We start from the raw sequence: 23,427 nt of genomic DNA, 5'->3' as shown, positions 1-23,427 counted from the left end.
TCACACGGTGTTTTCCAATTCAGTGCTGCCTCTGCCCTGGGTTTCCATCTTGTATGCAAAATATCGTATAGGGTCAGAAGCCAGGACAGCGCCATAGGGTTCAATTTGCGAGAGGAAGGCCTGATTGGTCTTCATGTAACATAGTTTATGTGCCTGTCAGTCTGTTATACTGCATAGAAGAGAACACTTATTGACCCCTATGGTTCCATCTTGGTTTCCATCCAATGCCGTTTTTTGCATACAAGACGAAAACCCAGGATGGAGATAGCACTAGATTGGAAAAAATGCCATCTGAAAAGAGCCTTACTGGTGGTAAGGAGGCTAATCTTTTGATATTCTTTGGTCATGTTTTGGTAATCCCATTTTATCAGTCAGAAGGAGCTGTTGCCAATCCAAAATACATTACACGTAGGCTGGGTTCCCACGAGATGTATTTACAGCGAAAATCTAGCGGTTTTGCCACAGCGAAAAACCACAGGACGTCCGCCGGGAAAGCACAGCTTCAAACCCCGCAGCACTTAGCCACGGGTTTCGGAGCAGCTTGGCTGCATGCTTTTACGTTGCAGCTAACTCCTCCTTAGAGAGGAGCGCGGCCACAACGGGAAAAAAAAACATGCTGCGGCCGGGGAATCTGCACTGCAGGGCTGGCTTTGCCGCGACGGATTGGCTGTCCCATGTGGACGAGATTTTTGACAAATCTTGTCCACATGGCTCTCTAATCCCGGGATTAGGCGGATTTGCCGCAGCGAAATTCCACACGGAATTTTCACAGCAAATCCGCCCTGTGTGAGCCCAGCCATAGACATTCAAGCTAGTCTGTCTTGACCCCTTAACAACCAGACTCTTTTGGTCCTAAGTAACCGGACACTTTTTTAGCAATTTTGTCCACATAGTGGTTCAAATGCCCTAGCTTCATTATTTGATGGGAACCAAAATATCTTTTTCATGATTTTTCACGGTATATGGGTCTGTTTTGTAATACCTTTTTATAGAAATGTAGATTTTCCTTTTTTAGTTTTATTGGGGTAATACAAAAAGTAAAAAATAGAATTTAAAATTCTTATAATTCCACACACTAAAATAAAGTATTACAATGGGTCCCCTATTTGGTTTCAGTACATGAAACGTGTAGATTTGGTGATGGTTTCTGTTCTTTTTTATTACTTTTGTTTCTTTGCATTTGTTAACGTAATATCTCCACAATGAAGTCATAATAGACCTCTGGGGACATTCACTTTTTAATTTTATGTTGCTGTTTCTCAGTGTAACTCCAGCATCCATAGGTCTGCTAAGGCCCAGTTACAATGTCATGTCAAGGTCAATCGGTGAGTAGATGATTGCTGGGTCCAATAGAGGCAGCAAAATTGCTACAGAGTGCTGATTGAGTGTTATGTAGGCTTCAAAAATGAAAGACAGAAGTGATTATTATCTGTTCCTGTCTTCTCCTCAGGGCACTCGACCTACGCATGCTAGATTGCTGTAAGGCCTTGGGCACACTAGTGTGTTTGGGGCCATTTGTTGTCTATGTTAATGAGGCTATGCAAATGGACGTATTTCTCATACGAACTAATAGTCCGCATGGAAAAATTCATCACGTGTCCTATTCCTATCCGTTTCAAGAGACAAGAACTGGGACATATCGATGCATGTTGATGAGCAGTCAGTGTGTAAATCAAACAGCAAACAGACACGAGTCCATGTGGTGTGCGAGGTGAGTTGCACCTGAGACTTTTGGGCGCAACTTGCACACACAGGAACAGAGAGCACAGAGTGAAGAGGGAAGGGGCTGTGAGGTAATGAGTAACCCCTGGATGTGGCAGGACAGCAATCATTTCACTAAGGCTAGTGGGGTTCAACTGCTGGAACCCCCACACTTGCTGAGAACGGTGGTTCCAAAGGTCCCTGTATGAATATAGTAGCGCATGTGTCCTGCTGCTCCACTTTTTTCACCTGGAGATTTCCAAGTTGAAGTTCTCAGTAATCTCCGAAGCTCCCATTGAAATAAATGGGGCAGCAGTGCACATGTATGACTGCTTCTCCATTCACGGTCGGACCTTCGCAACCCCCATTTTTGGGATTGTGGGGGATCCAGTGGTTGAGCGCCCGTCAATTGTAAAATTATTCCCTATCCTGTGGCTAGGAGATAACTTCTATCTTAGGACAATCTCTTTAACAAACTTTAATATTGCCCTAACTTCTTATTTACTAATATACAGGTATTTTACGATCTTGGGTGGAAATCCAGAATTAGCAAAAAAAAAGGTGTTTTTTTTCTAGAAACTATGCCACTGTTGTCCAAGGGTTGTGTCTGGTAATGCAGCTCAGTTCCTTTCACATGAATGGGGATGATCTGCAATACAGCCCATGGACTGGAGGGGCACTATCTAGCTGGGGGGAAAAAACCCTATACAACACCTCTAAGTGAATACTATATATATATACATATATATATGTGTGTGTGTATATATATATATATATATATATATATAAAATTTAGATATTATGTTTCCTGTACTTAGGAAGTCTTTATAAAGTTGCATTCATTATCATAAATGTATATATATATATGTAAATGTTTATTTATGACAATGAATGCAACTTTATAGAGACTTCCTAAGTACAGGAGACATCCACGACTAGTCTCTGAAACATTGCACTATAAGCACAGCTCGTAAGCCACGGTCCTACTGTAATAATTTCTCTTGCCAGTAAAGTATGTGGATACATTACAAAGGAATGTCTAATTGCTCTATGTCTTCATTTAGTCTGAGCTGGCTGTCTGTGTGTCTACGGGTTCCCCTTGTCTTTGCTGACAGTAATTTAGTGTTCCTAGAAGACATGTCAAATGAAAGCAATATGCCAGATATCAGTGACATATAGCAGTTACTACATATGTGGCACGTCCGTGCAATGTGAGAATCGTCTCAAAACGCATTTAGGATCATGTATGAAGTGTTGAAAGATATAAAAGTGCAGTAAATGCATTAGAAAATGTGCTGGACAATTAGTACAACATATGTATTACCCCATTTTTTATTGTAGATACTGACAACCATGTGTGGCTGTGGCTCAGTAGATCCTATATGCCATCATATACAGATGTCCACAGAAATACCTATCCAGGGGCAAGATAGATCCTCCTAGCGCGGAGGTATGTGTAAGGAGCATGCTTGTTCCAGCACTAAAATAACAGAAGGGAATCAATAGACAGGTATTTCTGTGGGCACCGTGTACATGTGCTGCAGTGTATATTGCAGATTCAGGAGCATCCCTTCCCACCCAGAAGGGGTTCACGCAAATGGATGTAAACATACGTCCTATGGATGGTGTGGGCTCAGAAACGGAGCCCATGCAATCCTCAGTGGGACCCGGCAGTAGTGACTGACAGCCGGCTCAGCTGCAACATCAGGGATCAGTGAGAACACCGATCCCTGCTGTTAACGCCTTTCATGGTGCAGGGCTGCAATGCTGGATCGCCGGGGGTTGAGGATGGTTAAGTATTATTGATCTATTTGTTATTTTTTCACTCATCTGCACCTGATATTAAAATTTTGCAAAGTAACCAGACAACTGCTTTAATAAACAAAAATACAATAAATACAACATATAACACATTTTCTTTGAATGCGTCACACTTTCCTGTAATGGAGAGCCAGAATGTAGACTCTTACTGCGGCACTCGTCAAAAGCTGGGAAAAGTCCACTCAGAATATATATCTATAAATCTAATCTAAAGACTTTACTGTTTTAGGTTTCACTACAAAGAATGTGGTTTATACCGTTCTTAGAATGTTTCAAATTCTTCTCCTATGAGTAGAACAGTTTTAAAGACCAGAGCACCTTAATGCCATTGATTACCTAGACTTGTGCCTTCATTTCTCCTTGTCTCAGAATATAATATATTTAGAGCACTCTAATAATATTGCGGGTGATGGTACGACGCAGGCTTCAGAATACAATGCAGCAGATGGAGTAAGCAAAATGTACAATATTTATTGCGAAAAGCATAACTAGCAATGAACAATAATAGTACAACCATAATGCTTATGCAGTTAAACCTTTTTGCTTTGTCACTAACTAGATCCTAAGGGCTCTTTCACACGACCATAGGTGTTTTTATGGTCGCCCGTACGCACTGTAAAATCGCATGAATGAAGAATAGCCATGATCAAGTCCCGATCTTTAGCATGTATTTTTTGCTGTTCACAAGGGCGGCTGCAGCGTTTCGTTAAGAAAATTCGCTGCAGCGCGAAAATCCCTCGATTGCCGGAAATCCTCAGAAGGACTGCTAATGCTTAAATAGAGCCCGCTGTCTTCTCTTCCCAGCGTTGGACGCTGCTCAACTCCCTCACCATCCTTTTGTTTCAGCTCCTATAGGAGTCTATGGGAGCTTTTAGTGTACCTCAGCCAAAGATAGGGTAAGATCTATCTTTGGACACAGAGTATAAAACCGGCGACTGAAAGAAGTTGCCAATGTGCTATTTTTGACGGCTGCATTTTTTTATGCCGCTTAAAATTGCTCATCTGAATGAAAACATTGGAATCCAATGCTTCAGATGGTTGCGTTTTTGACTGATTTTTGGACGCAGCTAAATAGCTATAATAATAATATATACAGTCATGTGAATAAGGCCTAAGGATAATACTTTGTGCATAATAGGATATAATTCTGGAAGATCTCTCACTCTCTCTCTCACTCCCACAACTCACAGCTTACCCCCGCCGGCCTCCCGAATCTTTTCTAACGAGCGGGTAGATACTCGAAAATGGCAATACTTAATGAGTACACTCGCTCATCTCTAATCACTATCTCTCTAACTATATTTGCCCTCTCAAAAAGTTATTGATCAGCCTTAGTGCATGCCCATATTCAATAGCCCTAAAGGGAATGTCAGCTCAGACATTCAGGCATGATGTTATAGAGCAGGAGGAGCTGAGTAGATTGATATATAGTTTTATGGGGAAAGGTTTTGTATAACTTGTATTTTATTCATTGAAATCTCTGCACATTCTGAGCTGAACAGTCCAATGGGCGGAGCTATCAGTGATTAATAGCTTTCCCTGTATGTACAGTCAGACACACATAGCTGTCAATCACTAATAGGACCGCCCATTGGACTGTTCAGTCCAGAATAAACAAAGGTTTAAATGAATATTAATGCAAGTTATCCTGAATCTTTCTCCATAAAACTATATATTAATCTGCTCAGCTTGTCATGCGCTATAATATGATCATCTCACCAGCGCCCATGCCCTAGCACCCTGCACATTGCGGCACCCCTTTTTTGTCATCTTCTTCTCTCCTTATAGATCTGCCCCCCACCCATCTGCCCATAGTACAATTAGGTTCCAGCTCATATTTTGTTCTACTCTCATTCAGCTCCTTTAAGGGATTTTTTTTCTTATAATTTCCCCCTTCATCTTAACCCTTTCCAATCTACTGTCTGACGTCTTAAGACATTATGATTTAAGGCTGTACAGCTCCGATGTTGGAAGACATCCGTCGGGGTTCTCTTACTGTATATTGCCAGCCTCTCTGCTGTCGGAACTTATCCAATGTGTCACCTCATGCAATATTGGCTTTAGCCAGCATATAGCGCCGTTGTATAACGGCAGAAAAAGAGTAAGCCCCCTAGGAAAACCAGGATACAAATTGGATTGGAAAGGGTTAAGGGGATATTCTGAGACATTTTTAACTTTTGCTATTGATGACTGACTGGTGACCATAATGCAACAGTTTGGGTTGGTATTACAGGCACAGCTCCTGTTGAATTAAATGGAAGCCACACTGTAGTACCAACCTGGACTGCTGTGCTGCGGTCAGTGCTTTTAGCTTCTTCCACTGACCATAGTGACAGTTGTACTGGGAATCAGCTGTTTGGTGGGGATCCAAGCGGCAGGTCCCCAACAATCATCTATTCATGACCTGTCAGTCATCAATAGAAAGAGTTAAAAATATCCCCGAATACCCCTTTAATCGCATCAATTTGCCATCTATATACTTTCACTTACTCATGGTCAATAAAAAGTATATGTCAAAAAAGTGAGTAAGTGAAAATTCAATGCCAAAAACTTATACCTACAAAATGAAGGGCGGTATAGACATAAAATTCAACTTTTTTTTCTGTAAAACAATTTAATGGGAACCTGGCACCATAAAAATGCTGTTTAATCTGTCAGCAACATGGTACAGATCAGGAAAAGCTGAACAGATTGAAATATATTTGTGGGCGAAGATTCAATGCAACTTGCATTTTACAAATTAAAATCCCTGCATATTTTGGGTGTAGGAGTCCAGTGGGCGGAGCTATCAGTGATTGATATCCTTTTCTGTTTAACTGTGCAGAGAGAGAGATAACTATCAATCATTGATAGGACCGCCGCCCACTAGACTCTTTAAACCATAATGAGCAGAGGTTCAAATGAATATATTACAGTTTACACTGAATCTTTCCTATATATATATATATATATATATATATATATATATATATATATATATATATATATATATAATCTGCTCAGCTTCTCCTGCTCTATATCACGTTGCAGGCATAATAAACAGTATTTTCAGGGTGACAAGTTCCATTTAAATTGTTAGTTTTTCATTAGTATTCATGGTGTTTTAGATATTAACTTTCAGTATACACTGAAATGTGGCCAGCCTCTATCATGTTATTGTGCAGTACATGGACATGAGGAGGTGATTGATTTCTTAATACTGGAGCCAAGTGATGACCTGTAAGGAGGAAGCAATTATCTAGTGGCCATGACACTCTGCTCTCCAGAGCAACATTAATCTTTTGTGGAGGGGAAATGTGATAGAGTGATCTCACCTCAGTGGATACTCTGCACCACAAAGGGAATTCAGTCTGATAAGAGTTAACAATATACATACTTTGGTGATATTTTTTATGTGTCAAAAATATGTAAGAACACACATTATAGTTGAAGCATAAATGTATTCATTTAAAGGGACGCTGTCATTAAATATAGTTTTTGTCATTTTTGTTCCTAAATACAACAAGGTGTAAGCAGATCTGTAGGTTGAAGGTCTAGAACTCCTTGTACACCTTGACCTGGCTACCACCTAATAATCAAGGGTACCAGAAATCATCATACATCATAATATCATGGATGAATTATCTACTGTGTGAGTTACGTATTGTGTATTAGTTTCTTAGTGTTGACTCAGTTTCTTGTTTGTATCCTGTGTTGAATTTGCTGCTACTTTTGCATCTTGCCTGACTTCATTATACCTTATTGTAGGTCTACACTACTATGGCATTACATTACCCTAGTATCTCTTTGAGTACTTTGTCTTTTTCATTGTTTTTGATCTTGCTTTTTATGTATCATTCTTATCTTATGCATTGAAGATATATTTATAATGACCTATTTATTGTAGATTTGTACTAATTTTTCTAATGTGTTGCTTTTTAAAACTCTGTTAGTTCATTCATTATTATATTACTGTATAGGATTTATAAAGACTCTGTAATGGGATAACCCTATCTAGTGATATTACATATTTGCAGAATCGGCATGACATTTTCTTTGAACACTGATGGCCCGTTTGCTGCAAAATCGGCATGCAGATTAATAGGGAATGCAGGTATGGTTACTATTGGCACAACCATAGTATTGATTCTTATAATATGGGTTAAAGAACTATTGTTTTTATATCCTGGAATGGGGAGTTCCCAAAGCTGTCCTTACACACTGGATTTGCATGGGGTCTCCCAATCAACCTCTGATGGGAGATGCCGGGGAAAGAAGGATCAAGCTTGTTTGATTGAACCATGTCGGATTTTCATTCCTGTTGCAGACAACTCACTGTCAAAGAGGTCTGACAGAATTTTATTCTCCTCTCTCCATTGAAATACATATGTTTATGGTGCATATTCATGGTCTTGTCACGCAAAATAGCTTTTGGGCGAGTAAGAGTTTGGGCTGACAACTATTTCATATGTAAGTCCAGCCGAAGTAGCTGTTTTTTATTGCATACTGATTTGTCGTCATAAAATACACAAATTATGGTTTGAGAATTCAGCTGGATAAAGTAATAAAGTAACTCAGTAACGTAATGATTGACATACATAAGTTTGTGATGAAGCTTTGTTTGAAGGATATGCTTTTCATTGTTCCAATCCATCTAAAATACAAAATTAAGCAATTTTACAAAGACTCTTGATTAAATATCTCGTATTGTTTTGTGTCTTCAGCTTCTTTGCAGATCTATGTGTCTTCATAGTTACAGACTAAAGCAAAACCTGTGTAGTCATACACATAGGTTAGTAAGAAGTCAGACACACATGCAAGGCAATTGGACTATAGCATTTGTAATCTATTACAAGTAGAGATGAGCTAGTATACTCGCTAAGGGCAATTACTCGAGCGAGCATTGGCCTTAGCGAGTACCTGCTTGCTCGGGAGCAAAGATTCAGCTGCCAGCGGTGGGCGGGGAGTGGCGGGGGAGAGCAGGGAGGAACGGAGGGGAGATCTCTCTCTCCCTCTCTCCCCCCCGCTACCCCCTGCTCACTGTCGCAACTCACCTCTCACCCGCGCCGGCAGCCGAACCTTTTCTTCCGAGCGGGCAGGTACTCGCTAAGGACAATCAAGGGGGTACCAGTTTTCATTAAAGAGATCCAAAGTGTATGGAGACTTATTTTCTGGCAATGATGCATGGGGAAAATTATGCAAATTAGCTCCAGTCTGTTAAACCAATAACTCCTCCAAAAGGAAGAGCAGCATATCTCTAGACAGACTATTTTGGGGTTCTTGCCTCTCCTCAGTACAAAGCAAGGTACCCAATCAGTACCCTCCCTTGTACGGATGAGGGACAAGAACCACAAAACAATCTGATGCGTTGCTCTGGTTTGGCTTAAGGTCCATTTAGACACGATGCCATCTTTTGAGTGATAATCGTTGCGTCTAAATGTGCAGCCATCGTGCACTGTTTGTTCATTGCTCATTTTTTAGCCAACTAGAAATTAGTGATGAGCCTTATCAGCGTTGCTCGCTGATATCTGAGCAGGCCATGCTGATAGCATTCTTTCAGCTGGTATCCTGTTGGCAGTTCTCATCAGGACACCAGCTGAAAGCACCAAGAACAATGTAGCTGTTTGCATATTCAAAACAGCTGCATTGTTCTCCAAGCTACCGTTGCGGTATCCCGCTCCGCCTGTATAACTCTTAAATAGCTAAATAGCTACTTAGAGTTATTCAAAGATGATCGCTCAAAACTGTCAATCAAACTGTTTGAGCTATAACCGCTCCGTCAAAATATTTGCTAATTTGCTTTAGATTTTAAAAATGTAGATACATCAAAAACATAGGATGGTTAATTAAGACTGTAAAGCTGCTTCACGTCTTATTTCATATAAACTGCAGTAAGAGAAAAAGAATTAGGGTGCCATTACACAAGAACTGCCAATGCTCACGATAATTGCTGGGTCACATCTGTACTTGCAACCTCAACCCAAAAATTATCGATAAATCGAGAGTGTTAGTATTGGTCACTGGCACTCATGTATCAGCATCCTTAGTGTAAAGCTCCACAAATCCTTTAAGCTACAGATGGAAGGATATTCCTGATGCCCATGCCCTTCTGCTCATCCCATTTCAGCTCTGAGGAAGCCTATGGAATAACAATGACACAATGATACTACAAACGGTTCGACCAAGAGGGACATTTTGCCAATTAAAGGAATTTAATGCATATTTCACCATAAAAGGGCTAAATCATTCATCTTAATTGCTATGACAAATCCACCCAACCCTAGCCAGATGCTTCATCCCCAGCCTGAAGGCTCTTGACTAAGTCAGTCAACAATTGGCTTGCTTTTAAACTGCTTCTTGCTCTTGGTACATCAATTAGTTACACAAATCAAGTATTTGCAATAGGAGCACAAAAACATATTTATGATATTATCACTCATGCTATATTTTATGAGAAAGAGTGCATCTAATCAGCAGTCCTACATGTGGAGGCATAGCATAAAGCTCCTGGGCCCTAAGGAAAATTCTGTAACATGATTCCCACCTACCATGTGCCATATATAATACTGGCATCCTCTTATGTGGCAAAGAGGCTTTTGAGCCTTCTTAGGCACCAGGTGCAAATTGCTTTTTCGGAACTTCTTATAACTACATCTCTGTATATGTGTTCATATGGTATGTCTATTAGATATGGGGGAATACTTTCAAAATGGCTCAGCATGATGAAATATTTCCATTATTAGCTCCCCACAGGGGTCACCATCCATCACTCAATGTCTAATGAGGGCATATGTGTACGTTCCCCATAAATAACATGCATATAACACCCTATGGTGACGTAAGAGCCTCAAAGGCCAATTACTTTCCACCAAAAATGGAAGGGAGGATATTAATATAACTCACAGAGGGGAGCTCATGGTGGACCACTTGTCAAGCACCTGGGAGTGAATGTCATGCTGAGGCCCTGAGGAAAACTATTCATTAGAGAATTCATTATTGCATCCTGCTCGCTTTATCCAACAAGGAGTTATAATTAGCATTTTTTCACTTTGTTAGAGATTTGTCATTCAGAAGGTAGGCAAAAGAAGACTCTAAAATGAAGCTGGACTATGGAATATTTAAAAGCTACCTACAGTTCTGGAGAATTTTTTTGAAAATGTTAAGAAATTATATGACCAGCAATTGTACCAGGAATTGACAAAATTGTTACTTGCCAAGCTGACAATACACAGCAAATAGCTAACATTATTCCTCCCATTTTCTCCACACATGCATGCATGATTTGGCTGAGTATACATGTATTCTCAATGAAAAGAGAGGAGTAATCCGCTGCCAGGCACTTCTAGGATTGACTTATCTCTCCTGAGAACAAAAGGATAGGGCATGTGCAAATTCAACTTCCCGATTCTTTTCTCTCGACATCCGCATTGGAAGAAATCCAGGAGGCTAGCATATGTTATAGATGGTTGACTAATCCCACCAAAATTTGCAAATTTTGTCAGCTTTAGGTCTCATGCACATGGCTGTCATGGCACCAGCCGCACGCTGGCTTCCTTGTATTGAGGGTGCACGTCACCTTTGGACCATGTGAGGTGCAGGGCAGTGCATGCGCTCTCAAGTTCAGCACTGGACACCAAGGGAATAATGTTTCCCTCTGGTGCCAGCACCGATAGACTAGCTGTGTTGCCTGTTAATCTAGCTGCCCTTTCAATTATAGTCAGAACAGATAAAAGCTGACTCCTTAGTATTAAGAGCATCAGTTATATTGTTTGCATGCTGGCCATTTGCTGGGCCAGGGAATTTTGTATAAAGTTCTGTACTATTCTTGTACTTAATTAAGGGCTTTAGTAGATTTAGTACTTCTGGCTAGTGAAGCTCAGTGGTTAGCATTTAGTGTAATGGTCACCAGTTACTCTTGGATTGGTGTCTTTTCCATAGTGGGCTCACCGTTTTTAGGGCGGGAGCTCCTCTTCAGGGTATGGCCCAGTTAGGGTTGTTCTGGCCATTAGTCTAGTATGGTTCACCATACTTATCTATTCCTTATTCTGGTGTTCTTTGTTAATTCGAATAGACCCATATCACCAATTACTGATTCAATCCAGTCTATTTCTCCATAAATTGTCACCTTTAGTTAAGTAAACCAATTGCACAGAATGTGATACATGGTCTTGTCATGGCTCCATACAACTTGCAAGCTGTGTAGAGTTGTGATACGGCACCCAAAATTTCAGTTTGTCCTTTCAGGCCATACGTTGAACATTGTACAAAGGTATTTAGAGTTTTTTCTATTGGATTCCATATAATTGATATGCTCCATCAGGTGCTATGTTATGGAGCTATTCTCCCCTAGAAGCATTGTTTCAAAAACAGCGCCATACAGAGCAACACATGAAGTGCCTTCAGCTCCATAGTACTTAGCTGCATTGACAATCTCTGTATAGCCTCCAGTACATCGCGTTGCATACTTGCTTAGAAGTAGAGCAGTGAAAATAATTTCTGTAAAGAACTTTCAAAGGAGTTCATAATATCATATTGTGTTTGATATTTGATATTACACCTAGAAGGCATGAGGAGATACCAACAGCCTGGGCAGTTTTAAAACAGCAGACATTGCTATACAGTTCTTAAACTAAGACATATGTATGAATAGGTGGAGGCAGGGGTAAAAGAATAGCGGTGCAGAGGTTGCAGTCGAATGCAGATTCCACCATGTGAACATACATTTAGAAATTGTATTGCTGTTGCGCCATTTGTCCAGTTAAGTGATTTAATCAAAGTTTGGTATTTAGCAATTATGTGCTTTTATAGTTGGGATTTAAAATGAATGTTTAGGTCATAGAGTCATTTTCCATAAAATGATAGGCCCTGCATACCTGTACCTACAGTATCATCCCCAACTATAGTGACAGATATGGCCGTCGCCATAATATCAGACTACTAGGGCGACCAAATAACTAAGTATAAATACATTAGGGGCCAATACAAGGATCTCTCCCATGATCTCTTTATACCCAGAACTGCGATGGTAACAAGAGGGCATACTCTACGTCTAGAAGAAAGCAGGTTTCATCACCAACATAGAAGGGGGTTCTTTACTGTAAGAGTAGTGAGACTGTGGAACTCTCTGCCTGAGGACGTGGTGATGGCAAAATCAATGGAGGAGGTTAAGAGGGGACTAGACATCTTTTAGGAGAGCTACAACATTACAGGATATAGACATTAAATAACCAGAGGGGTTGTTGATCCAGGTCTTGAGTCAGCTAGGATCTTTCAGATGTTGATCCAGGGATTATTCTGACTGCCATTATGGAGTCAGGAAGGATTTTTTCCGCCCAAATGGGGTAAATTGGCTTCTGCCTCATCAGGGTTTTTTTTGCCTTCCTCTGGATCAACAAGGTGGGAGGGGGGTGGAAACAGGCTGAACTGGATGGACATTGTCTTTTTTCAGCCTTGCATACTATGTTATTATGTATGTAGACTGTAGGAGGAAGCAATGCTCTGAAACTGGCTGGTATGTCACATAAGGCTAATATTAGACATCACTTCAGTACAGTATCATCTGTGTACATAGTGATGTTATTCAGCAGCATCTGCCCAACTGTTTCAAGCATTAAAATCTATAGCTGTAGCAAAGTTTAACTTGACTTTGATAATGTTCTGCAACAAGTTATGTTATCTTTAGCCACTGAAAAGCTATTGTTATCTTAGCACCAACAAAAGCCATTGACAAACCATTGAAAGTGCAAATTAACTGTGGCATAAAAGCTTATCTTCATGCGTTAAGGCCCATTTACACCAGCCGAAGATCGCTAAAAAAAAATCGCTAATTGGCGATCGTTTTAGTTATAATCGATGTGTGTAAATGTGCGCCCATCGTGCGCTTTTTGGGCACTGCTAGCTGATCTTTAAATTCAAGCTAACCTAAAAATCGTCACTCAGTTTTATCAGTAGTTCTCCTTGGAGTGTTGATAGCATTGTTTCCCAGTGGAGAACACAGGATCTGAGAGCAGATAATAGGCTATTAACTGCATTCAGTGAAGGTTTCATTTACACACTTAATTGATACTTAAGTAGCTGAGTAGCTACTTAATACTTTATGCAAAATGATCCCTCAAAGCTGTCACTCGAACAGTCATTTGAGTGATCTTTGAGCGGTCATCTGCTGGTGTAAATGGGCCTTTAGGAGTCAAATTAAACTTTTGCTACGCCTGTATGTGAGTTTCTTTGTCGCTTTCCATAGTTTTAAAAAATATTCAACAGTGGATCTCAACATATGGAAAAAGATAATGTAATCATTCTGGAGATAATGCCCTGTGTCAGATAAAGCTCACGTTTTGGTATATGATACATTTTTGCAATTCATGATATGAAATGTAATGATTATAATGCTGCAAGCTTATCCTTTTTCTCTACATCTGCGTTTGCCAACAGACTCCTGGGAAGAAAACCACTCTGGGAATTCCTTAAACCCTCACATGGTATCTATTGTCAGTGGTCCCGCTGTGCATGTAACTGAGTTCTCTATAGTCTCTAATACAGGTGTCCGTGTTCATTTTCCATATCTTTTCCAGATGCAAGATCCAAAAATATCCCAAAAAAGGACAGTGTAAAAAGTCAAGGAAAGATGGTTGGAGAAAGACAAAACCATGAGAATACAATAGACAATGACACCAGTCAAATGTAAGGCACAAAAACAGCTACATTTTACAAGTGTTGCATTTTTTTCATATATTCGGGGGCTCATGCACACTGGCAGAGAGCCTGTCCAATGGTGTACAGATCATGTCCGCATACCGGCTCCCTGTGTACTGTTTACCAAACTGAACCAGTAAACCTCTGTTTCGAGCTGAACTTTGCTTAGAATTTGGTTTAGCATGAACCCGAATCGAGTATTTAGCAAAGTTCTACCCGAAATATTGTTCTACTGGTTCGGTTCACTGAAGACTAGCCCTGAACACTAAATATTGATAATTTTTATTCTATTTTATTATGCATTGGTATGTCTCAGATCATGTGATTCTTCTCATGTAATAAATAGTCTGAGAATGCATTATGTGTCATGTTATGACTAAGGATGTTCCTTTCGAAACGTGTCAACTGAATTTGTCTCCATGTGAACTGTCTGCTGGTTTTTAACCTGATGATATAAAGGCCTGGTTTTAATGAATTTTCAGTGTTAGAACATATCTATATACAGGTAATCTGGCTGAAGCTTTTCTTGAGGTCCTACACACTGGTGTATAACTCTGTCTACGAGTCATAAAAGCCCCGTGTATGTTATACAGCACTTTTATGGCTCTTAGACAGTGCTATACACTAGTTTTACGGGTTTGGTGAACTTCTGTTTTGGTTCTAACTAATTCAGACCGAACCAAACTTCTTGAAAATGTTCAGTGAACCAGCGGAAATGAACTTTTCAAAGGTTCATTCATCACTTTCCATGTGTATGATGGTGTTCTCCTCTAGAGGCAATGCTTACTGATACCTTCATGTATCTCTATTAGATAATAATAATAATAATCTTTATTTGTATAGCGCCAACTTATTCCGCAGCGCTTTCAGGCATGGATAAATGCAAAACAATACAACAATTGCAACAATTACAATGTGAGATACATTGGGTTAGACACAAATGGGTTGGGGGTGGTACAGGAGGTGCAGGGGGTGGGGAAACAGGCAATAGGAAATTTTATGTACAGATCATTTATCAGAAGGCAGACAGGGTGGAGCACCATAGGGAGGGGCGAGGGACTAGGTCAGGAGATATGGTATGCTTCCCTGAAGAGGTGCGTTTTTAAGGCACGTCTGAAATTTCGTGTATCGGGAATTGCCCGGATGCCTTGGGGTAGAGCATTCCAGAGGATGGGTGCTGCTCTAGTGAAGTCCTGTAGGCGAGCATGAGAGGTTCGTATTACAGGGGTGTTTAGTCTGAGGGTGTTATCTGATCGGAGTGAGCGCGCTGGGAGGTATACCGACAGTAGGGAGGCGATGTATGGTGGCGCAGCGCCATGCAGAGCTTTGTGAGTGAGGTAGAGGAGTTTAAATTTAGTTCTGCAGTGGATGGGCAGCCAATGCAGCGACTGGCATAATGCAGAGGCGTCTGAATAACGACTGGATAGATATGAGCGAACGTACTCGTTTCGAGTAATTACTCGATCGAGCACCGCGATTTTCGAGTTCTTCAGTACTCGGGTGAAAAGATTCGGGGGGTGCTGGGGGGCGGCGTAGCGGCGCGGGGGGTAGCAGCGGGAAACAGGGGGGAGCCCTCTCTCCCTCTCCCCCCACTCCCCGCTGCAACCCCCCACTCACCCACGGCGCCCCCCGAATCTTTTCGCCCGAATACGGAAGTACTCAAAAATCACTCGGGCGAAAAAGGGGCGTGGCCGAGTAGGTTCGCTCATCTCTAATCTCTATACATCTGTCATATTAATAACATACACCTTTCGAAATTCTGAAAAAAAAGAAATCTCAGTATATCTCTAGAAAATCGGAAGCATACAGAAGTGGGCTCATGCACCTCTATGGCAGCACTAGTTTATGGCTCCACTCAAAACAGAGCTGTAATATGGCCATGTGCATGACCCGTACTCACTAGTTTTTATTTTACAGGCAACTGCTCCTCATTTGCTTTACACCAATTTTGAAAAATAATCCCATAATGTGTATTTGTTTCTGGCACCATCACAATTCACTAATTATTTCTCTGTACAAAAGCAACCAATAAATGATTTATCCTGCTGTAGAAATAATGCAGAAAATGATCTTCTTTCACATACTTTTTGAGAGTCTTTTTTAAGCCGGCCCTGGGGAACATGGGAGCTTGGGAACATGAAACTGGTGGGCTTACCTGGGCACTGAGCTCTTGAGCAGTACATTTCTTGAAGAAGTCCAGGTCACAGGGAGTCGTAAGGACCAACTGGTACAAAGGAGAAGTGAGCGTCCTTAACCACATAATGATGCACACTGCATATATTCTAGAGAACTCAAAACAATAGTGATACCACTGGTCACTTAATGTCTATGTGGATTCAGATACCAGAGGTCAGTGTTGGTACAACAGGCTATCATGGAACCAGGGAGTCACCACACCAGGCTACTGGACTTATGAGAATCTGTCCTAATTTCACCACAGCTTCAAAGTTGACTCATATTCTAGCAGATTGGCATCCGTAGTCTTCTGCATTTGCTTCAGCGACCTCAGCGGAATCATTCGCAAGTCGGACTATTAAACTAACTTTTTGCTTCATCACGAAAAATTTCTCAACTTTGTGCTCCTTTCTCTTTTATATACTCATTCCTCAGAGTGTTCTCTTGAGAGCTGTTTACACTAGCATTACCCCGGAACCGTAATCTTGCAGCGAACAAAATAGTGCAAACATGCCGATTGTGCATGTGTTCTGAATGAGTACCTCTGGAGGCAATTGATTTCAAAAGGATTGGTTATGTTGAAATCCAAAAGTCAGAACAATCTCATACTCATGGTTGACTGTTCCAACCGAAATTGTTGGGGTCGGCTGTGCATCTCATGCATCAAGGATAATGTGATCATTTGTGATTAGTTGAAAATAAGGAGAGTAAAAGAATAAAGACATATCAGGTATTCATTATCCAACACTTTAGATAGCCATGTAGCTATAATTCATAGGGCCCTACATTCAATAATGGGCCCTTCATCTTGACAGTAAAGTGAACTGCAGTAATTCAAACAGAATGACTATTATTGCAGTAGAACCCAAGGGGTAAATAGTAGTGGCAGATTCCCCATAGTGCAGGGTAGCAATAGAAATAAGAAGACAAGTGGGCAGAGCACTGTGAAAAGAGGAGAGAATTGAAAGAGCAGTGATGGAGTAAAACTGGTGCTGCCAGCCTAGTGGCACTAGTTAGTGCCCATAAACAGCAAGTGACTAGGAAAAACAAACTAAGGCTTTGACACAGCCTATAGGTGAGAATGAAGAGTCCAATGGTAAGTATTGTTGAAAACCTTATTTAGACCAGCTTGTCATGCTTTTTGCGGCTACAGTGCCTCTTCCTCAGACAGCTGGGCAATAAAAATATATAAAGTTGGTGATACACAAAATTATGATGTAAATAAATTTAAAATAATTCTATATTTTTAGGTTCAAAGTTCTTTGCAGAATATTGAATTTAGTTAATAAAATAGTTTTCAAGGGTGGACAATTACTACAAGGTTAACAAATTGTTATGTAGACGGCTGGTATGAAGCATTTCTAGAAGACTTCTAACGCTGTCTGTTCATTTTCCCCAATGTGGTAATTGCTGTAATTATATTCTCCGTATCATTTGACATGTGACTTCCTCTTCTCACTTGCTGCCGCTTTACATTGTCCATTTGATTGTAAACTGTCCAGTGTTTTCCTGCCATGAGGCATACCATTTAGCATTTTCTAAATCGACCTCCTCATGGCACCAGTGACAGCAGTCAGGCACTTTCCAGAATCGCCACAAAATAGTTAAGTGTAATTTCCTGTCTTGTGGTTGACTGTGATATTTATCATCTCCACTTCACATATTCTCTGCTTCTCTCTTGACACTGTCAACATGAATTCATGTCTAGTTACTTTTTCCATTTGTTTCCATTTCTGTCTCTTTCTATGACTCATGCATGGATGTTGGGCAACCAGAGAGAACAGTTTTTCTCTCAGAATGTACCTGTTGATAATAGTGAAGGCATAGCTGTGCAATCACATTTATAACTGCAGATGTTGCAGAATAAAAACTGTTTTTCAATTCACAATTCTACTACAAAAAATAGGATTTAGATGCTTCCATTTTATGTAATGTAAGATCCTGACATAATGAGACTTCCTGGGAACATGGCGTATGCAGTACGGTAAAAGTCAGGCATTTCACAGTCAAATTGGAGAACATACTTATGTAAACAAATTTGATGTCAATTTCATTCACGAATGAACATTTTATGTCTTCTTTGACTCCTTCGTTGGTTCCTTCTTCACTTCCTTTTCCCTTCTTCCCTCCCTTTTTTAATTCCTTTCTTCATCCTTTCTCCTCTCTCAACCTTTTCTTCCTTGCTTCTTCATTTCTTTCCCATCATCTTTCTTTCCCCTATTTCCTTCCTTCTTTCCTACCTTCCTCCATTCTTTGCTTCCTTACTTCTTCTTCTCTCTCCTTTCCTTCTTTCTTCCTTCCTTCCTTTCTTCTTTTCTGTCTAATGTCTTTCCTTCCTCTTTGGTGCCAATTTCCTTCCGATTCTTCCAACATTTATTTGTCATACTTGATTCTTTCCTTCTCCCCTTACCTTCCCTTTCTTCGTTTCCTTTTTTATTACTTTTCCTTCATTCCTTGCTTCCATCCTTCCTCCCCTCTTTACCTTTTCTTCCTTGCCTCTTCATTCATTTCCCATCATCTTTCTTTCCCCTATTTCCTTCCTTCTTTCCTACCTTCCTCCATTCTTTGCTGCCTTACTTCTTCTTCTCTCTCCTTTCCTTCTTTCTTCCTTCCTTCCTCCCTTTTTTCTTTTCTGTTTAACGTCTTTCCTTCCTCTTTGGTGCCAATTTCCTTCTGATTCTTCGAACATTTATTTGTCATACTTGATTCTTTCCTTCTTCCCTTACTTTCCCTTTCTTCCATTCCTTTTTTATTACTTTTCCTTCCTTCATACCTTGCTTCCATCCTTCCTCCCCTCTTTACCCTTCCTTCCTTTCCCACCATCTTTACTTCTTCCATTTCCTTGCCCCTTCCTTGCTTTCCCTATTACCTTCCTTCTTTCCTCCTTTTCCCCATTTCCTCCTTCCCACCTTCCTACTTGCCTAACTTCATTCCTTCCCCTTTGGTGCTAATTTTCTTCTGACTACTCCTACATTTGTCTGTCATATTGCTTCAATAAGGAGCATGACTTCACATGCCTGGCCTCCTATTGCATGCAGTGCAGGGGTGGGGGCTACTGCTAAACCTAGTTGCCTTACAGCCAGAGTCAGGTTTGATCTAAGGATTTTGAGAAAAAGGAGTCGGGTACAGGCTAACCTCCCGCCAGACAGTAAGATGGATATTGACCACAGTTTTTATTGTAATGTGAAACAGGAGAGGAAAAACAAAAAGAGATTTATTGGAGGGATTTTTTTTTTTTTAGGTTTTTTTTTTCATTTACACGTTCCTTTTTAATTTTGTAGAACTTGATGGATGACATGCACAGATGTATAGAACAGGGCAGTAAGCAATGAGTTTGGTCAATGGATATCAGCTAAAATTATTTTAGGCCATATGTTAATATTTAGGAATAAAATTAAAAATTCCGAGACAGAAAATGCATAATTAGAAATAACGGTACAATTATTTCTGGCTTTAACTTCAAACAAATAAGTCATAACAATATAGAGAACTCATTTACATTTGGCTTTATTTTACACAATAAATTGCACCGCCAAACTACAAAAAAAATGAAAAAAGTAAGTGAGCCTGGCAAATATATATATAATCCAGTTGGAAATTTCCTTTTCAGATTAAGTCTTACCATTTTTAGCTTGGCTGATACTTTAATACAGACCTATATTATTTTATTGCCCAGCACTTTCCCAGATTCCTGGTGAAATGTGGCAGTGACTAATACGAGGATATCGCACTGTTAGAGCACTCAGTCTCATGCATCTCTATCTTCATCTTTCCATGCGCGAGGCTTCTTGCCTCGAATACTTACACAGTTCATCAACATTTTCCACACTCCTTGCCAAAACAGGCATAAGTTATTAAGACTTCACTCCACTTTCTAGAAGCGGTGAAGTGGATACATTACAAGAAGTTTTTTTATGACCCATCTCGCTTGCATTTAAAGGGAATTTAGAACTAATGATTTGATTTAAAACAGAAATGAAGCGTTTTTGTTCCAGAAAGACCACAAGTAAACATTTTTACCTTTTGGTAGAGTTTTGTACTAGCAAGCCTGTTAACCGAATGTATTGTTCTTGGCAGCGAGACATGAGTATAAATGTTGGCTGTAAGACTTATAGAACATGTATTAAAATCTAAATTGCAAAAAACCACATGGGCTTACATTGCATTTAATGGATGCTTCTCACTACAACTCATAACTTTGGAGGATTATTTATCAAAGTCTCTCCATTTTTAATAACAGAGGAAAAGCTACATGGACCTGCGGAGTATATCTCTGTCAGAGGGGTTCATTTAGATGACTGGAGGATCCAGTGTTCCTGTATTCCTGTTTTCGACTTTCATAAATCTAAGACTCTATGGTGATAGGTTATGAGGACTTTGCAGAAAATGGCTAGGCATGCAAAAACTTTTACTGAGAATTACAAACAGTCTAATATTGTTTGGATCAGCACAGAATGACTTCACAAAAATGGAGCTTGGAGCCAAAAATAAAAGGTGGATATAAAAATGAAGCCAGAATTCTGTCTTAAAAGGAACCTATCACCTCCTATAAGTACCATAAACTAAGTTAAGGTGCTTATAGGATAGGTCCTGTTTAGTCCAGTGGTGTCATTTCTATACTTAACCGGCTCTCTGTTCCTGCGCTCTCACCCTTGGAGGTTGGTGCTCTGTTAGTAGGACTCTTTTTATTCTGACTGTGCACATGCACTCCACTGTTCTCTATGGGAGTAAACACTCAAAGACTGAATTACAACATGTCATGCTGATAGACGGAGCGTTGATTTCCCAGGCTGACAGGTCCTATAAGCACCATGATTTAGATTATGGTGCTTATAGGAGATGACAGGTTCCCTTTAAAGGAAGACTCCAGGAAAAACTGATATGTTGCATTATGTCTAGTACAGGACCTTAAGGAGCAAGACTTCTCTCATTAGTGTCCCTTAAATAATTCTCAGAATTCCCATTTTCTCAGAAATTTGTTACAAAAATGATTTTTAATAATATAAATGATTTTTGTATTACATATTTGAATGCCTACTGGAAGCTCTCACTCATGACCTGAAGGTTGTAGGTTCAATCCCCATGTGGTTAGGGTAGCTGGCTCAAGGTTGACTCAACCTTCTATCCTTCCTAGGTCAGGAAAATGAGTACCCAGCTTGCTGGGGGTAAAAGATGACTGGGGAAGGCAATGGCAAACCACCTGCCAAGAAAACGTCAAGAGTCAGTCAAGAATTTTTGCTTGTTTTTGTTATATTATATAATATACTTATATTATATAAAATATATTTAATGAAAATAAATTTTTATTTATTACTTTTTAGATTTTCAAGCAAGACCTAAAATACAAGGACTCATGATAAGAGTCCTGTGTGGCACCGAGTGCTAAGGCAGCAGAAATGCAATCCTAAGCTCTGAAGGTTGTGAGTTCAATCCTCGCCTGTTTCAGGTAGCTTGCTTGAGGATGACTCAGCCTTCCGGGGTTGGTAAAATGAGTACCAAGCTTGGTGGGGGGTAATAAATTACCTGAAAGCACTGTGGAATAAGTTGGTGCTATACAAATAAAAAGATTAATTACATTTGATAAGAATCCATGTATTCTCCAGTCTATATTTTAGTCTATAAAGCTATATACATGACCAATTGTTCACATGAAGTGATGGCTTTACCATGGCTTAAGACATTGCACTAAGAGCCATCATCATCTATGCCTGGTTGCAGCCATTAGAGTCTACATTTGTAGGCTCTAATGGGCACTTAAGAAAGAGTCTGGATAGGTCTCATGCTGGCTGGAGTGTAATGATACAGTAATTAATTTCTGCTGTGATCTGCAATATGCTGAGTATAATAAATTTGCCACACCAAACATATACAAAGAGCCCTTCTGGTAATGTGACCTAAAGGAAATGCAAAAATAATTTGCATTTCACAGTTTTAGTCGAATTTAGTAACTTGATTATGCCAGAAGTTGGCAAAATTTGCCAATTTGCCTGTGAGAACACTATGATAACAAGTATCAATTATTGTAACACTCCAAATGAATTGCTTCCATCCAACAGTTGACCGATAGCTGTAGTCAGTGTAAAAGAACTGAAAGGTAAAGTTTGTAGCCTGAGAAAAATGCCATGTTAGGCCATTATGATGATTTCTTTTCATAGGAGTATTATGGTGAAAAAATGTAACAAAAAAATCTGAAGAAACAACTTAACATAAGGTATGCAAGCCACAAAGAAGAAAATGTGCTATGTATTTAGAGAATTAGCTGCGGGGCCCAAAAGCCACAAAAAGTTTGTGGGCTTTCAACACAAGCCTGAGCCAATATACTGGAGGATGTTGATTGTAAAATATGTAGTTAAATAAAGCTGTGTTTAAAATAATCTGTAGGCTTGTTACCTCCAAAGTAACGTGTGGTTGCTTTATTGGGTTCACTTAGACTTGAGCATACAGAAATCAAGTCCTTGGTTTAGGAAAAGGATCTGCTATTACTGGTAATAAGAGTTTACTTAGGACACGGTAAACATCGATTACATTTTAATTCTGCGTTTTATTAACACATAAATAGGAAGACCTGAAATGAACTTTATTCCTGTAAACAAAGGTTATTGGGAAGAAATTAAGAAAATGCAAAAATAAAACAAAATATGGGATTAATTATACATTTCCAAATCACTGTTCAAAATGGATGCATTTTTTTAAAAATAGATTTTGAATAGTTTTATACAAACTTAAAGGGAATCTATCACCTAACAAAAGTTATGGTGCTGTTCAAGGACGTGACGGGGAGCCGGGGGATACATTTTTTTATTCTTCCCCGTTCCCATGTTGTCTGCTGGTCAAGTCCTCGTAAGGCCTGAAGATCTGAACTTCCACAGACTTCTAGGGTGTGGGGGGTGCATGTGCAGCAGTCTGAAAAGAGTTATATTTTCAGATTGGCATGGACTTCACCAGCAGACACTGCAGGAATGACGTAGCAAGTGAGTATAAAGAATACATCCCCCAGCACCATATTGGAATAGACATTGACAATGGCATAAACGCAGGGGGGGGGGGGGTCAGTGTTTG

General features: G+C 39.9%; 1 long non-coding RNA gene across 1 annotated transcript in view; it reads left to right on the top strand.

The window, feature by feature from the left end:
- The window catches only part of LOC136573351 (uncharacterized), a 54,204-nt gene extending 39,753 nt beyond the window's left edge, over positions 1-14,451 (top strand). The window contains exons 2-3 of the long non-coding RNA XR_010785875.1: positions 13,933-13,979; positions 14,073-14,451. This is a non-coding gene — a long non-coding RNA (uncharacterized lncRNA). The remainder of the gene's footprint in view (positions 1-13,932; positions 13,980-14,072) is intronic.
- Positions 14,452-23,427: the final 8,976 nt, after the last annotated feature.

Source organism: Eleutherodactylus coqui, chromosome 7 (genome assembly GCF_035609145.1).
Source record: "Eleutherodactylus coqui strain aEleCoq1 chromosome 7, aEleCoq1.hap1, whole genome shotgun sequence".
Lineage (NCBI taxonomy): Eukaryota > Metazoa > Chordata > Amphibia > Anura > Eleutherodactylidae > Eleutherodactylus > Eleutherodactylus coqui.
Note: the sequence above shows the minus strand (reverse complement) of the source record. Positions and strands in the feature narration are given on the sequence as shown.